This window comes from Geotrypetes seraphini, chromosome 3 (assembly GCF_902459505.1).
Source record: "Geotrypetes seraphini chromosome 3, aGeoSer1.1, whole genome shotgun sequence".
NCBI classification, from domain to species: Eukaryota; Metazoa; Chordata; class Amphibia; order Gymnophiona; family Dermophiidae; genus Geotrypetes; species Geotrypetes seraphini.
Genome location: NC_047086.1, coordinates 3,068,455 through 3,087,064, shown reverse-complemented (window position 1 = coordinate 3,087,064; position 18,610 = coordinate 3,068,455).

Sequence of the window (18,610 nt, the reverse complement as noted above, 5' to 3'; positions counted from 1 at the left end):
CAGCCTCACATACCCATGGAAAAGACATGTGGAAGACATCAATGTTTTCAAATGTGTTCTCCAAGGGGTTTAGAAGTCCTCACCACTGTCGGTTATGTGGTTATAAAGTGACCAAGAATAGATTCAGACTTTACTATTGGTATTTCTCAAAAATGTAACTCCTCCTCCCTCTCTGGTTATTCTAGTCCTCTACATTTTCTCTTCATTTTGCCTCTTCCCTCCACTGGAGTTTCTTTCTACCCTAGCTCTTGTTAACCGTGTCGAGCTTTACGAATGTAGAGATGATGCGGTGTACAAACCTAAGGTTTAGATTAGATTAGATTAGAAATGATTCCAAATATAACCGAGCTGTTGAGTTTAGGGAAGCAAGCAGTGATTCGCCAGTTCGATACATCTGCATCATTTGATGCTATTTATTGTTCACTGCTGTTGTGATTTGGGGATTTGTGGTAGAGCCTTGATCAGGTAAGGTTTGTATGGGCCTTAGTTTGTCCAGTTCTTGGAATTCATCCTGTGGTATCCCACAGGGATGTCCTCTGTCACCCACAGAAGTACTGCCGACTTACGGAAAGGAAGAGGAAAGAGATAACAAAATAGTGAAAACATAAGAACGGAAGAATTGCCGCTGTTGGGTCAGACCAGTGGTCCATCGTGCTCAGCTGTCCACTCACACGGTGGCCCCCAGATCAGTGCTCTAAATGAGTCCAGTCTCACCTGCGTACGTTCCAGTTTAGCAGGAACTTGTCCAACTTTTTGAATCCCTGGAGGGTATTTTCCCCTATAACAGCCTCCGAAAGAGCGTTCCAGTTCTCTCTGGGTGAAGAAGAACTTCCTTGCGTTTGTACGGAATCTATCCCCTTTTAACCTTGGAGAGTGTGAACAACCTGTCTTTATCTACTACATCTATTCCCTTCATTATCTTGAATGTTTCAATCATGTCTCCTCTCAGTCTCCTCTTTTCAAGGGAGAAGAGGCCCAGTTTCTCTAATCTATCACTGTACGGCAACTCCTCCAGCCCCTTAACCATTTTAGTCGCTCTTCTCTAGACCCTTTAGAGTACCGTGTCCTTTTTCATGTACAGCGACCAGTGCTGGATGCAGTATCCCAGGTGAGGGTGTCCCATGGCCAGGACAGGATTAATTCGTTGAGGGCCCCTAGTCACACAAGTAAACTGGGCCCCCTGCCCCGCCCCGCCCCACCCCACCATGCGCCCAGGCGGAAACAGGAAGCTGTCTCAGACGGAAGCTTTGGGCAAGCAGTACCGCTTGCACAATTACAGTTCCCACTGCCTTTCTTACCCGCGTTGCTTGTTTGTCTTACTTTCCGTCGATGGGGGGAGGGCCACGTTGCCGATCGGGGTAGGGCTTTCATTGCCATTCGGGGGGGAGGCCCACGTTGCCGATCGATGCTGGAGGGGCCCATCACCGTTTGGAAAAAACAATGTTAATGCCCTCCTTCATTGGGCCCCCCTTGACCATTTCGGGCCCTAGGCACATGCCTACTTGGCCTATTGGTTAATCCTGCCCTTCCCGTGGCCCAGTACAGCAGTATGATAACCTTCTCCGATCTGTTCGTGATCCCCTTCTTAATCATTCCTAGCATTCTGTTCGCCCTTTTCACCGCCGCCTCGCATTGCGCGGACAGCTTCATTGACTTGTCGACCAATACTCCCTAGTCTCTTTCCTGGGGGGGGGGTCTATCCAAGTACTGCACTGGACATCCTGTATTCGACTGTATAAGATTTTTGCTACCGACATACATTACCTTACACTTATCCACGTTAAACCTCATTTGCCATGTCACGGCCCATTTTTCAAGCGTGTTTATGTCACGTTGCAGGTCTTCGCAATCCTTCTGCGTATTCACTACTCTGAATAACTTCGTATCGTCTGCAAATTTAATCACCTAACTCGTCGTACCAATTTCCAGATCGTTTATAAATATGTTGAAGAGCACGGGTCCAATCACCGAACCTTGCAGCATTCCACTCGTGATGCTTTTCCAGTCTGAACATTGTCTATTTATCCTCACTCTCTGTTTCCTATCCACCAGCCAGTTTTTAATCCATGTATTTCACCCTCGATTCCATGGCTCGTAATTTTTCGAAGTAGACGTTCATGCGGAACCTTGTCGAATGCCTTCTGAAAATCCAGATATACACTGTCGACCGGTTCACCCTTGTCTATCTGCCTGTTTATTCCCTTGAAAAAGTGCAACAAGTTCGTCAAGCAAGATCTTCCTTTGCTGAAGCCGTGCTGGCTGGTCCTCATCAGATTGTGTCCGTCAAGGTGATCAATGATGTGGTCCTTTATCAGCGCCTCTACCATCTTTCACAGTACCGAGGTCAGACTCACTGGTCTGTAGTTTCCCTGATCTCCCCTCGAATATTTTTTGAAGATCGGCGTAACATTCGCCACTTTCCAGTCTTCCGGAATCCTTCCTGATTTGATCAACAGATTGGCTATTAGTTAAAGCAGTTCAGCTATAGCCCCTTTCAGTTCCTTGATTACTCTTGGATGGATGCCATCTGGTCCCGGGGATTTATCATTTTTAAGCCTATCAATCTGCCTGCATACCTCTTCTAGACTGACCGTCAACCCTGTCAGTTTCCTGTCTTCATTTCCTGCGTATAGCCTGTCGGCTTCCGGTATGTTGTGTATATCCTCTTCGGTAAATACAGACTCAAAAAATGCGTTCAGTTTGTCAGCAATGGCTTTGTCCTCCTTTAGCACTCCCTTTATTCCATGGTCATCCAACAGCCCCACCGCTTCCTTCACGGGTCGTTTCCCCTTCATATATCGAAAGAACGGTTTGAAGTTTTTTGCCTTCTTTGCTATTTTTTCCTTGTAGTCTCTTTTGGCCCCTCTTACTGCCTTAAGGCACCTGCTTTGATGTTGTTTGTGCTTTTTTCAGTTTTTGTCCATTTTTGACCTTTTCCATTCCTTAAACAAAGTTTTCTTGTCTCTGATCGCATCCTTCACCTCTACAGTGAGCCATGCCGGTTCCTTGTTCTTTTTCCTCTTAGATCCCTTCTTGATACGTGGTATATATAGATTTTGTGCCTCGGTGACTATGTCATTAAAAAGGGACCATGCTTGCTCTAGCGTTTTTACAGTGCTTATCCTCTTCTTAATCTTCTTTCCCTCCATGAGTCTCATCCCTTCGTAATTCCCTTTTTGGGAAGTTCAACAGGTGGCTCAAAGCCTGGTGTCATAAAGAAAGCTATAGATACATAGGGGGATAGGGCAATACATGGAAAAACAAGAGACTGTATTTAATGATGGGCTGCATCTTACTATGACAGGTAAAAGAATCCTTGCTGAGAAGTTCAGGAAATATATTTCTAGGCATTTAACTAGAAGGTGGGGGTGGCATATGTATGCAGGACAAGTACGTTGGCCACCCCCAGCAAAGGATAAGATGTGACAGTAGTAAAGATAGCAATGTAAGCAAAAATCTTATCAATTCACTTCTAAGCAATGCAGTAGGATGTGAAACTGGACAAAAACCTATGCAAAAATGATAGTGCCACTGAAAAGTAGCTGAACAGCAATGAGCACAGATGTTCGCAGTCTAGGCAAGAAAAATCAGGATCTGCAAGCCCTGATGTTAGAGGCAGACTTGGATATTGTTGCTATCCGGTTAAAACAAACCAGAGAAAATATTTCTTTACTCAACATGTAATTAAACTCTGGAATTTGTTGCCGGAGAATGTGGTGAAATCAGTTAGCTTAGCAGGGTTTAAAATGGTTTGGATAATATCCTAAAAGAGAAGTCTGTAGGCTATTATTGAGATGGCTTAGGGAAATCCACTGCTTATTCATAGGATAAGCAGTATAGAATCTGTTTCACTACTTGGGATCTAGCTAGGCATTTGGGGCATGGGTTTGCCACTGTTGTAAACAGGATACTGGGCTTGATGGACCATCGGTGTGTCTCAGTACAGCAGTTCTTATGACTCCCATGGATGGGATAGAGGGTTAGATCCACTAAGGACACTTTGCGACCCCATTGTTCCCCGGCCCAATTCACTAACCTTGGTGCCAATCAATCTCCGATCCGATCATGCAAATGAGGGAAGGCAGCAACTCACTAAACAATTTATGGAACACTGACCGGGCTGGCTGATCCAAAAACAAGCGACTGGTAAGGACCAGTCACTTGAGCAAAAACCCTGCTCTCTGCCCTGACTCTTGCTGGCTCTCTGCCCCCACTCTCTTGCTTGCTGCCTTTCCCTGCAGTGTGAGTCCGTGTTTTTAACCCACAGGTTAAAACCACGGGCTCGTGAATAAAAAAAAATAAAAAACATTTTTTAATCCACGGACAGCAAACGCATGCACAGGCAAAGTAGATGATCTGTGCATACATTGGGATCGCTCTCAGGCGATCCGTGCAATCGGTTGGGGGCATGATGACAATCGCTCTCATTTGTCATCATAGTTTATGGATGACTGGCTTCCTCTATTCTTCCCTCTTCTGTGTTATGTGTTATGTTTGACTCTCTCACGGTTTTATGTACGGTCTCTATATCCACATTATGTGGCAGTATTTTTTTGTTACTGCCTGTTTTTGTCCTGTCTTGCATTATTCATGAATTGTCTCCTGCGAAAAGCACTTTCCCTATGACATCTTTTCCCTTTTTAAATTGTTATGTATGTTTCTCATGAACTGTTCCCCACATTATGAATTTATTACCTATTTTCTTTCCACTTTCCACTACCTTGCTCCTTTACTGGCTCATACCAGGTTCCTTGCATTTTTCCTTCATTGATTGCCTCCCCTGTATCCCCTTTCCCCTCTCTTCCCTGTACTAGTATGCACTTACAGTGTTGGTGGGATTGCACTTTATCTCAGAGTCCTGTTTTTGCGATCAACTCTTGCTCTATGTCAGACCTATTGCTCTCCCCCGGACTCCTCTTGGTAGCTGAGTCCTTATAGTCCTATTTTGCCTGGATTGTTCTTATTGTTCCAATGTTTACTTGCTTTTCTACATGTTAACCCATTTTTGTGTCACTTACCTTCCTACACTGAAAGGTATATTATTATTGAACCTACCATTGTTGGTGTTTGCTATGTTTACTATTTTGAATACATGGTTTGGAGCTACTTACCTCTCCACGTTGGAAGGTATACTGTCTTTAAAACTACCATTGTTGGTACTTGTTCTGCTCACTCTGTTTTTATTAGTGGGCTGTTTCATAGCCTTGCCGCCGCTTGTTTGTCAAACTGGTACTCACTTCTTTCCTCTTTTCTTCCTGGAGAGGGTTCTTGACCTTCACCTCCGAATATGGTTTTTCTCTCTTTTGTTCTCCTTCTCTGATTTCCCTCAGGGCGGGCATCTCCTCTCAGGATTTTTTTCTTCATATTCAAACTATGTCATACCATTATGACATCGTTTAAAATTGCTTCCTGGAATGTCAACGGTATCAATCAATCACTGAAATGTAAGAAAATTATAGACTATCTTAAATTGAAAGATTATGATGTTCTTCTTTTACAGGAGACTCATCTTAATTCCAAAGACTGTTTCCTGCTCAAGATACCTGGATATTCCACTCACTTATTTTCGCCGGCATTCCATAAGAAACGAGGGGTTTCCATTCTATTCAAATCATCCCTTCAGCCCCAGATTCTGCGTCAGTTTTCCGATCTTGAGGGTAGGTGGGTTACCGTCACCGTACAAATAGTGGATATGCCATTCTCTGTTATTAACCTATATGCACCCAACATTGATTTACCCTCCTTCATGTCCTCATTGCGCGACACACTTTTGAATATTTCTGAGCATCCTCTGATAGTTGGCAGGGACTTCCGATAAAGCTTGATCCGGGTGAATAAGAAGACCAAGAATTTTATCCAGCCGGGAAGGTGATATTCTCTATATCTCCGATTAATTCCATATCTAGGTTATCCTGTTGTCTTGGGGGTCTGTATATTACGCCAAGATACAGGCTCACATTATAGTACTCCCCAAAGCGGGGAGAGATGAAACCAATGTTGCTAATTACAGACCCATCTCTCTGCTCAATACGGACTGTAAGATCTTGGCGAAAATCTTGGCTTCCCGGCTGGATAAAATTCTTGGTCTTCTTATTCACCCGGATCAAGTAGGCTTCATGAGAAACCGCTTTATCAGAGATAATGCGTGCACTTTTAACGCTATTCTGGACGTTGCTCACTCTTCCTCTGATCCCTTGATTGCGATTTCCTTAGATGCTGAGAAAGCTTTTGACATGGTCGAGTGGAATCACCTGTTCTCCGCTCTTTCCTGGTTTGGTTGCGGCTCGGACTTTGTGAAGTGGGTTCAGCTCCTTTATGCCAAGCCCTTTTCTAGATTACGGATCAATGACTCTCTCTCTGCTCCAGTCCCTCTTCACAGAGGCACTCGCCAGGGTTGCCCTCTCTCCCCTCTTCTCTTTAACCTGGCTCTTGAACCTTTATTATTAGCGATCCATTAACACCCACAGCTTATAGGCATCCCGGTGGGACCTATACAAGTTAAAACCCTGGCTTATGCTGATGACTTACTTGTGTTCCTCTCCAAACCTGCTTCCTCTATTCCTGTTCTACTCCAAGTGGTCTCTGATTTCTCCTTATGCTCGGGATACTGTATTAATTGGGACAAGTCCGAAATTATGCCCCTTAACGATGCCACTTCTTTATCTGATTGTGGTCCTATCTCCTTTCGCTGGGCCAGTTCCTCCTTGAAATACCTTGGTACCCTCTTTCACCAAGATACTGATACTATGATGTCCATTAATCTAGCCGCTCTAACCTCCAAGGAGTCTGATGTCTGGGCGGCCTACACCATGTGGCGTGGCTCTGATAGTTACTGGGCTCACTATTTTAGTAAAATTGTTCGCCCTACGGCTTCCTCCAGCTTATCCTAATCTCTATACTTCTTAGCCTACCAAGTCTTCTGGACTCCTAACAAGATGTTTCGTGCTGGCCTCAGAGCTTCTAACCTTTGCTGGCATTGTTCCTTGGAAATGGGCGACCTTCACCATATGATTTTTGCCTGCCCTATTATATCCTCGTTCTGGACTAAGATCTGGCGTCTCATTCAAGGCATCCTACCTATTACATCTGAGTTCTCCTTTGATATTCTTCTTTTCAGACCTTTGGCTGTATCGGATTCCCTTACCCCTTGTCAACAATCCCTTCTCAATATATTGATTGCCCTGACGATTCAAATGATTCTTCATAATTGGAAATCTGCGGACTTGCTAAATGTAGTTTTCTGGTGGAACTCGATTCTCAAGATTCACTTGTATGAGACTAAAGCGGCAGAGCTCTCTAATAGAGCATTGACTGTTTCCCGTATCTGGGAACCCATTCAACATTTCTCTCCTTAATCGCTGACACTTCCTGACGATCTGATTTGACTCTTTCTTGTTTTATACGTGAATTGCGATTTCCTGAGTTTGCAGTTTCCGCCCTACCCCTTCCTGGGATTACTCCTTTCACTATTTAACTGACCTCATTATTACCTTTCTCTTTCTCCTTTCTTTCCTTTCTTTTCTCCCTCTCCAGGATGCTGCTCGTTCCTCATTGGAACCCCCATAGTTCCTTCGATGAGGTAGTTTGCGTTGTATTACATATGTTTATTTTATGGCACTATGGCATGGTCCTTTTTACCTTTTGGTAATTTGTTACTTGATTTCATTGTTCATTCCTGCACTTCATTATGTATCTTATTTTTCTTTTTTGAAAATCAATAAATATACATAAGAACATAAGCAGTGCCTCTGCCGGGTCAGACCACAGGTCCATCCTGCCCAGCAGTCCGCTCCCGCGGAAGAGGAATACTGGATGAAGTAAAAGAAGCCAAGAGAGTGAGATGTCTAGCAGAAGAGCAAATGGCTAGAAATATAAAAATGGGTGACATTAGTGAAAGGAGAAAGACAAAAAATAAAACTGTGAGACTGAAAGAATCTAGAGTGATGAGGAAAAAGCAAGTGTGCTAAACAAATACTTCTGGAGAAGGACCATAATTGGCTGGCAAAGTTACACATGAGAATGGAGTGGACAAAGCCATGGGATCGGACAGGATCCTGAAGGAACTCAGACAGGTTCTTCTGGATCTTCTTAAAGATTTGTTCAATAAATCCCTGGATACGGGAGAGGTTCTGTGGGATTGCAGAAGAGCAGATGTGGTCCCTCAGCACAAAAGTGGTCAGAGATGAAGCAGGAAACTATAGGCCGATAAGCCTCACTTTGGTTATTGGAAAAATAATGGAAGCATTGTGGAAGGAAAGGATAGTGACTTCACAGAATCTAATGGATTACAAGGTCCGAGGCAACATGGCTTTACTCGAGGTAAATCGTGCCAAACAAATCGCACTGAATTCTTTGACTGGGCAACCAGAGAACTGGATCAAAGACGTATGCTTAAGGTGACCATACGTCCCGTTTTGAACGGGACTGTCCCATTTTGGGATCCCCTGTCCCGTTGTCCCCACACACAGCTTCGGGACGCCAAAAAGTCCTGTTTTCAGGGACAGCGTCCTGAAGCTGTGCGGGGGGACAATGGGACAGGTGATCGCTTCCTGTCCCTCCCTGTCGCGCAAAAGAAAAAAAAAAAAAAGCCTCCCTCAGGGCTGGATTAAAAGGTCCTAGCAGTCCGGCCATTTCTCCCCCTAACTAGCCCATCTCCCTCACTTTCGCGGCCGACTCCATCGCTGGAATTGCTGGAAGCAGCACTCCTCACTCTCACTGCGCAGCTGACCCTCTCACCGCGAGACGCCTGATATACCTCCCTCAATAGCAGCGTTGGCAGCGCTCTAAACAGGCTGCTTTGCAGCCTTCTCCTGCCGGGGCCTTCCCTGTATCGCGTTGCTGATTACATCATCAGTGATGCGGCAGAGGGAATCAGTGGCGGGAGAAGGCTGCAAAGCAGCCTGTTTAGAGCGCTGCCGACACTGCTGTTGAGGGAGGTATGTCAGTCGTTTCACGGTCGGAGGGTCGGCTGAGTGGGGAGTGCTGCTGCAGCAAATCCATCCAGTACTCTGTACGACTGCAGGCAGGATCTTTGAAAACACATTTAAATGGCTTCCAGAGCAATCTCTGATGGACAGACTGAGGTTTCCAAACTCTCTCTTGCTGGCACTAGACCCAAAGGTGTAGCCTGTGATGAATTACCTCCCATAGAAACTTCTGCACTCAGCCTACTCACTCCTACTGGAAATAACATACAAGGCAATGCCCTAGAGGGTTCTGGCAAAGGTTCAATTCTAGGATGTAGGGGAGAACTAGGGCCTGCTTGGCTAAGTGTACTTGTGTGCCTAGGGGCCCTCAAAGAATTAATCCTACCCTGGCCTCCCTCCAGCACCCGATTTAACACCCCCCCCCCCCCGGTCCACCGCCGCTGCTTACCTCCCTGCTGCTGCTAATCGCGGCCTAGAAGCCTTATTCCCGATGTCAATTCTGACGTCGGAGAGAACGTTCTGGGCCAACGTCAGAATTGACATCGGGAATAAGGCTTCTGGGCCGCAGAATTGAATCGGTTCAGCGGACGGCCACCAGGATGATCTCGGGGCTCAAGGGTTTCTCGTATGAAGAGAGACTGAACAAATTGCAGCTCTACACTCTCGAGGAATGTAGGGAGAGGGAAGACATGATCGAAACATTTAAGTACCTCACGGGACGTGTTGAAGTGGAAGATGATATTTTCTTTCTCAAGGGACCCTCGGCCACAAGAGGGCACCCGCTCAAACTCAGGGGCGGAAAATTTCATGGCAACACCAGAAAGTATTTCTTCACAGAGAGAGTGGTTGATCATTAGAACAAGCTTCCAGTGCAGGTGATCGAGGCAGACAGCGTGCCAGACTTTAAGAATAAATGGGATACCCAGTGGGATCCCTACAAGGGTCAAGATAAGAAAATTGGGTCATTAGGGCATAGACAGGGGGTAGGTAAGCAGAGTGGGCAGACTTGATGGGCTGTAGATCCTTTTCTGTCGTCATCTTCTATGTTTCTATGTTTCTAATAGAAGCAGCAGGGAGGTAAGCAGCGGCGGCGGACCAGGGGGAGGGGGGGGTTAAATCGGGCACTGGAGGGAGGCTTTTTTTGTGTGTGGCAGGGAGGGAAGGAGGTAGGCAGGCAAGCAGGCTGGCTTTGGCGCGGGAGGTAGGTAGATAGGCAGGTAAGTAGGCAGGCAGGCTGGCTTTGGGGGTGGTGGTGGGACAAAGTCTGGAAGGCAGTGAGGGGGACATGGGAATGAGGCACTGGGGGCACTAAGGACATAGGAAGGAAGGAGGGAGGGAATAGAAAGGAACAATTGTTGGGCCTGAGTGCACAAAGAAAGAAAGAAATGAAAGGATGCACAGTCAGAAGGAAACGCAACCAGACTCATGAAATCACCAGACAGCAAAGGTAGGAAAAATGATTTTATTTTCAATTTAGTGATAAAAATGTGTCAGTTTTGAGAATTTATATCTGCTGTCTATATTTTGCCCTATATTTGTCTATTTTTCTATAGTTACTGAGGAGACATCGTTAAAAACCCCCCAAATATAAATAATTAACATTTTCTCTGCGTATAGGGTGCTTTGTGTTTTTAAAAAAATTTTATGGTTACCATTATGAAATAATAAGATATTGTGTGTACATGAAAAATGAATGGAAGAAATTGGGGGCGGGGCTAGGGCAGGATTGAGTGGGACTAGGGCGGGATTGGGGGCGGGACTGAATATTAATAGATGTCCTGTTTGATGAAAAAAATAAATGGTCACGTTACGTATGCTAGATGTCATTGACTTAGATTTCAGCAAAGCCTTTGATACGGTTCATCATAGGAGGCTGTTGAACAAACTTGAAGGGCTGAAGTTAGGACCCAAAGTGGTGAACTGGGTTAGAAACTGGCTGTCGGACAGACGCCAGAGAGTGGTGGTTAATGGAAGTCGCTCGGAGGAAGGAAAGGTGAGTAGTGGAGTCCCTCAGGGTTCGGTGCTGGGGCCAATCCTGTTCAATATGTTTGTGAGTGACATTGCCGAAGGGTTAGAAGGAAAAGTGTGCCTTTTTCAGATGATACCAAGATTTGTAACAGAGTAGACACCGAAGAGGGAGTGGAAAATATGAAAAAGGATCTGCAAAAGTTAGAGGAATGGTCTAATGGCTGGCAACTAAAATTCAATGCAAAGAAGTGCAGAGTGATGCATTTAGGGGGTAGAAATCCAAGGGAACCATATGTGCTGGGAGGTAATAGGTTGATAAGCATTGACGGAGAGAGGGACCTTGAGGATCTAAAGACATCTAAACAGTGTGATAAGGCAGTGGCTGTAGCCAGAAGGATGCTGAGCTGTATAGAGAGAGAGGCATAACCAGCAGAAGAAGGGAGGTGTTGATGCCCCTTTACAGGTCATGGGTGAGGCCCCACTTGAAGTATTGTTTTCAGTTTTGGAGGCCATATCTGGCTAAGGATATAAAAAGGCTTGAGGCCAGATTCACTAAAGTCAGCGATCATCACTAAACCTGTTTTCACAAGTTCAGTGCAATTACTGCTAACCGACCTGATTCACTAAACGGCCCACCACGTGTTTTTCCCCTCCATCGCCCACTTTTCGATCTGATCCAGTCCAACCAATGCAAATTAGTAAAAACCCATGCAAAATAGCCAAGCGATTGATTCACTTACATCACTTGGCTATTTAGCATTGGGTTTTACAGATCCTGTGTTATCGAAAGGTCTGCCTAGTTTTTATTTTCATTTTGTTTCAGTGGCACAGATATTTTGTGTATATTACACACACAAAATATTTGTCCCATAAAAAAAAGAAAAAAATCACCTACTGCCATCTCCAGCCCTCTCCCAATGACCCTCGACAATCGCGCGCCCCCGCCCAACAAATACGGCAACCTAAACAAACCTAAAACAAATGGCAGGAGGGATGCTCACTCCCTCCTGCCATGAAGGATCTCCCCCTACCTCCCCCCACCAAAAAGGCAGGAGGGATGTCCACTCCCTCCTGCCACCAGAGGTCCTCTCACCCTTCAGGCCCCCGTGCCCCATACCCTAGAATTTGGGAGCAGGAAATACCGAAAACACCTCCTGCTCCTTCTCTCTCACTGATAACACTGGGCCTTAGGCCCCTCCCCTCACATGATACACCAGGGAGGGTCTTAAGGCCCTGATTGGCTCAGATGCCTTGGGCTCCTCCCTTGGGAGGGGCCTCAGGCATCTGAGCCAATCATGGCCTTAGGCCCTTCCCCATGCATTGCTTAATGCACCAGGAAGGGGCCTAAGGTCCAGTGTCGTCGGCGAGAGAGGAGGAGCAGGAAGTGTTTTCATATCTTTCTGCTCCAAACTTTTAAGGTACAGGGCACATGGGCCCGGAAGGGAAGGAGGAAGTTGGCCTCTGGTGGCAGGAGGGAGTGGACAACCCTCCTGCCTTTTTGCCGTGGGGAGGGGTGGAGAGTCAATCGGGTTGGCAGGAGGGAGTGGGCATCCTTTCAGCCATCTTTTTGGGGTTCGGGGGGGGTGGCTCGGGGGTGCTAGCGGGGGGTGGGGGGGGGCTTTTTTAAATGGGACAGATGGTGCGTGTTTAGCACAACATCTGTGCCATTATAAAAAAAACCCCAGAAGCCCTAACAGCAGTGGCAGGAGGCTGCTTTCCCGGTCACTGCTGTTAGGGCTCCACGCATGTGTTAGTCGTTCACTGAGCGATTGAATCGGTTGCATTTGCATGCAAATGATTTGCACCTCCATGGAAATCATTTGCATGCAAACTTGATAGTGAATCAATCGCTGCTGGAGAATCGTCCAACAGCCATTGAGTCACTATCTTTAGTGAATCTAGCCCTTGAAGCAGTCCAGAGGACAGTAACAAAAATGATAGGGAGTTTGTGCCAAAGGACCCATGAGAAGAGCCTGGAAGGACCTGAATATATATAGGGAGGAGGTATGGGGAGATATGATACAGACATTTAAATACTTGAAAGGTATTCATATGGAAGCAAATCTTTTCCAGAGAAGGAAAAATGGGAAAACCAGAAGGCATAAATTGAGGTGGCAGGGTAACTAGAGATAAAAATGGTGACAGAATTTGAAAAAGGGTGGGGATTAGAAACTGAAGAACGAAGGCTGGTACTGGGCAGACTTGCCTGGTCTGTGTCCCGTATATGGGGAAGGCTTCGGCAAAAACTCCAGTAATTGGGAACATGAGGACTTCTGGACCCAGCAGCGGCAAGTCTTATGTTCTTATGACAGTGCTGTGTAGACTTTTACGGTCTGTATCCCGCATAGGCTGGAGTGAGTTTCGATGGAAACTCCAGTAGTTGGAACCGAATGGGCTTCTATGGCCCAGAAACATCACAGGGAAAACATCATTTAATTTCATCATGAATTTATAATGCAGACTGGATAGACCATTCAGGTCTTTACGTCCTGTGATTTACTATGTTCCTATGTGTACATGAGAGTCTTGGAGTTTGCTTTCAGATGTTTCTCTATTTTTCTATGGATACTAGAACGTTTTTGCTTTTTTCTACTAAGAAGAACTTCAAAGATTCATTGACATATTTGGAACAAATTATAGCTTGAATGGGCATCTAATAAGTTTCAGAAGGGTAACAGATTAAAGACAAAACTTATTTGGTTCAGTGACTTTGACAATGTGCTTGTTAAGGAATTAAAACTAGCCACAGGTGAAGTCATTAATAAAAGAAAAAGGTCTCTAGCAATGGAAATCACTGCTCTGTGGAATAAATGTGAGCTAAGTATAGAACAATGAAGCCATTGTGACATCACTGATGAGGTTGGCTCTTATTGGTGGAATGAGGCTTTATGGTATCACAATCTGAGCTCTGGAATATTGCTACTCTTTGGGTTTCTGTCTGATACTTGGGACCCGGGTTGGCCACTGTTGGAAACAGGGTACTGGGCTTGATCGACATTCGGTCTGTCCCAGTACGGCAGCTCTTATGTTCTTATGTGAGCCAAGTATAGCACAATCAAGCCAATGTGACATCACTGATGACGTTGGCTCTTATTGGTGGAATGAGGCTTTATGGTATCACAATCTGAGCTCTGGAATATTGCTACTCTTTGGGTTTCTGTCTGATACATGGGACCCGGGTTGGCCACTGTTGGAAACAGGGTACTGGGCTTGATCGACATTCGGTCTGTCCCAGTACGGCAGCTCTTATGTTCTTATGTGAGCCAAGTATAGCACAATCAAGCCAATGTGACATCACTGATGACATTGGCTCTTATTGGTGGAATGAGGCTTTATGGTATCACAATCTGAGCTCTGGAATATTGCTACTCTTTGGGTTTCTGTCTGATACATGGGACCCGGGTTGGCCACTGTTGGAAACAGGGTACTGGGCTTGATCGACATTCGGTCTGCTCTTATGTTCTTATGTGAGCCAAGTATAGCACAATCAAGCCATTGTGACATCACTGATGACGTTGGCTCTTATTGGTGGAATGAGGCTTTATGGTATCACAATCTGAGCTCTGGAATATTGCTACTCTTTGGGTTTCTGTCTGATACATGGGACCCGGGTTGGCCACTGTTGGAAACAGGGTACTGGGCTTGATCGACATTCGGTCTGCTCTTATGTTCTTATGTGAGCCAAGTATAGCACAATCAAGCCATTGTGACATCACTGATGACGTTGGCTCTTATTGGTGGAATGAGGCTTTATGGTATCACAATCTGAGCTCTGGAATGTTGCTACTCTTTGGGTTTCTGTCTGATACTTGGGACCCGGGTTGGCCACTGTTGGAAACAGGATGCTGGGCTTGGTAACTATAACAGCGGAGCCATGCTGTCCTATGGCGCTTTCAGAAAAGAAATTAAGACAGTATTATTTGATAAGTTTATTTCTTAATTTGTGCTTTTATTCTTAACACAATAATTTTACTGTATTGACTTAAAATTTTTTAATGTCTTTTAACTAATAGGTTGCATTCTTACTGTTACTATTTTGTATTTCGCTGATTGTCCAGTTTTTCCCTTCTGTAGAAACCGCCTAGAATTCTTTTGATTAAGGCACTATAGAAAAATAAAGTTATGTTATGTTGATGGACCTTCGGTTTGTCCCAGTATGGCAATTCTTATTTTCCTATGTTAAATGATATTATGTTCCATATTCATTTTAGAGATAAAATCCATAAATCTCTCCTGAGCCATAGTCCATTCACCAGGGGGAAAGTAGAACAAGATAACATCATCAAAACACGTCCTCCAATGACTCATCTTGTATAGTACAAGATAATATTTCTAAAGAGGAAGATGTGGATTTCAGTTTCAACTGGACATTACAGAAAGATCTATAAATTATTGCTAAACCACGTCCTTTCTTTTTCTTTCTAGATAAATGAACCAATTTATAATCATTGGGTCAAACTTCCTTAATGACAGAATCATCAACAAGCTGAAGCTAGATTTCCATAATATATATCAAACCCAGCTGACCTTCTGCCTTCCCCTCATCAATAACCCTTGCTAGCCTTGATGGAGTAAGCAGAGATAAGTATGCTAGGTTTAATTGTTTAAACATGTCGAACCCACTTAAACCTAAGCGATTTGCAAAATACAAAGAGAGAAAAAAATAAACCAAAGTTCCAATCTACTCATACAAATACCATTGCCCATTCCGTTGAAAACCTCCATGAACAGAGTTGTTTTCAATATCAGACAGTAATCTTCATGGTCCTGTCAAATGATTCCATAATAATACCCCAGATATTGAAAGTACAGATGCACATGTGGAAACTCGTCAGTTGATAATTGCACCATTCTCTCTGACTTTAAAGATCTACGAGGCTGATAAAGTGCCAAGGGATCCTATAATGGATGACCTTAAAAATCTACAGCAGGACTTGAAAAGTCGTTTTGAACACTTCCGGCCTCTTTTACAAAGCCAATAGAGATTTAAAGGGCTTCGGGGCTGTTGCCATGTAGCTTTGTAAAATAGGCCGTTTGTTTCGCTGCGTTCTGAGAATCAAATGAATCTTGAATTGGACGAGATCAGTAAGACTTTGTCAGTTCAGGGAGTTGTATTGTGGAATTTGTTGCCTGTACAAATTAAGCACTTTAGAAAAGGCGTGAAAACTCGACTGTTTGAGAGAGTATAAAAGTCAGGCTGGCTTTCTTAAATTTTATTTGACTGTATTTTTGTTACAGGAATTGAGCTTATGACAAGTGAAAGGAAATGGTATCATGATTTTCCTTATTATTTATTGATTCTTTGTCACTATCTTATTATGCATGTTTTTATGAAACCCACTCAGAGCTATGGAAGTGGCGGGATATCAGTTTTTTCAATCAATAAATAAAAACAATGTGAAATCTGACAGGCCACCACGGAAGTTTTTTCAGCTGTGGTCTGGATGTACTTTGAATGCCACGTACCAGTTGGCATCGAAAAGATCTTTGTTATGCGGACTTTTGTGGTCGAATCCACAGGGATTACGTCCATTGATTTTAACAGAACATTTTCCCAATCAGTCCGACCACCTTGTTTATTTGGTCTTCAATTCAGGTTAGATGCATCGGTTTCCCTAAACCCTGATAAGAAAATGCAAAGCTGGATTAATTCATTTTTATTATATTGATAGTATAATATATAATATTATTGTTTATAATTAAGATAAGAAGGGGTTAAAAAAATTGTTCAATGTACTAATGTGATGATGACAATGTATTTTCATACAGTTTTTTCTGATTCTTTAATTGTATACATTATAAAGTTTGAAATGTCAATAAAGATTTACAAAAAAAAAAGCTGGATCCGCTCCCCTCCTTATTAGTACAAAAAAAATATCCTGTTTTTCAATGATCCAGTTCAACCAGAGAGTGCTATGCAATATTTGACAAATGATTCCTAAACTAAGTTACTACCCCTCAGCTTTGGTCCAGCTGCACAGTCTGTAGGCGAACAAACGCAAGTACAATGTGATTAGTGCCCAGTCTGAAAGGAGAAAGCATCGCCACTGCCTCGCAAGCATTCATCCAGGATCCATGATTGACAGGATAGAATTGAATAGAGGAAGCCTTCTGCACAGCAGCCTGGCCCTTACATCTTGTGTGAACTTTTGCACTTTCTGTTCTGCTGGTTTAAATAGAATTTGCTTCCTGAAACAGGTCGAACAGAAGCCTGGATTCAGACTGAATATGAGCAAGGCACTGGGCCCAGCTGGGTTTCACCCAAGAGCTCACAATGACCTTTGAGTCACTGAAAAATCTGGCAGAGAAGGGGGCTCACTGGTGCAGGGCAGCTAAGACCCACAGACAGCACGGATGAAGGCCCAGTCCAGAGCTCCCAATAAACAAAGAGGTGATCAATCACCGAAACAAGCGCTGGAGCCAGCACCATTGGTTTCAGGGCTAACTTGTGTCAAATTAACATCCACCAGTTCTCCAAGAGAGAAAAAGGCAAGTTCATTTTATGAGGCCCTTTTCATAGATAAAATAGCATTTCAGCAGCAAATATCAATGTCTGAATAAAATCCACTTAAGTTTACCTGTGGAGTAAAGAGACAGTGCAGAGATCCCAGATCCCAGAGTAATTCTGGAGAATCAAAGCTATGCAAACACTTATCCCCCCTCTCCCGGGCCGGGACCGCCATTGAGTTCCTAATCTAATCTTCCATTTGTTTGTCACTCAAACCTGTGCAAGCTCTAGGTGACTTACAGTGAGAAGGAGAGAGAAGGGAGGGGGAGACAAAGGAAGGACATGAAGGAGAGATTGAAAGAAGCATATAGGTTCAATTGTAGAAGAGAAGAGTTTTCAGTTTCTTCCGGAATAAGGTGTAGCTAGTTTCCATTCAGAACATTCAGTGCGCCGGCCAGCGCTAAAAACCTCTTGCCAGTGGCGTACCTAGGGTATGTGGCACCCGGGGCCCATCATTTTTTGACACCCCCCCCCAATGTAAAAAAATATTTTTTTGTAATGACCATGAAACGGAATAAATGGTCAGAATAGAAACAGGCAGTGAAAATTTTCTTATATTCCAAACATAACATAACCTAAATTATGTCTGAATTGTCATGACATCAGAAGTACATATGGAGTAGTTGCAGGTGATGCTTGGGACAGTTCTGATTGTGTTAGTTCGGTTTTATGTGTTTTTTGAATAGAAGGGTTTTTATTTCTTTTTGAAGGTTTTGCAGTCTGTGGTTGATATCAATTGGTTGTAGAGTTGGGGGTCGAGTGTTGCAGCTCGAATGGCTAGGAGGTTGTCGAACAGTTTTTTTCTTTTGACGTTTTTGGTTGGAGGGTGTGTGAATGGTGCACAAGTTCTCCTATGTCTGTTTGAAGTGGATTGAATTATTTAGCTGAAGAAATTAGTTACCCCCCATTCCACACACATTAATTCTCTTCCATTTTTGTTCCCATTATAAAAAAACACTGATGTTCCCAGGAAAAAAATACATTAAAATAAGAAGTGAAAACAAAGGCCCCTACAGATGAGAACATAACATAAGAATAGCTTAACTGGGTCACACCAATGGTCCATCATGCCCAGTAGCCCATCCTCATGGTAGCCAATCCAGGTCACTAATACCTGGTCAAAACCCAAAGAGTAGCAACATTCCATGCTACCGATCCAGGGCAAGCAGACACTTCCCCCATGTCTTAATAACAGATTATGGACTTT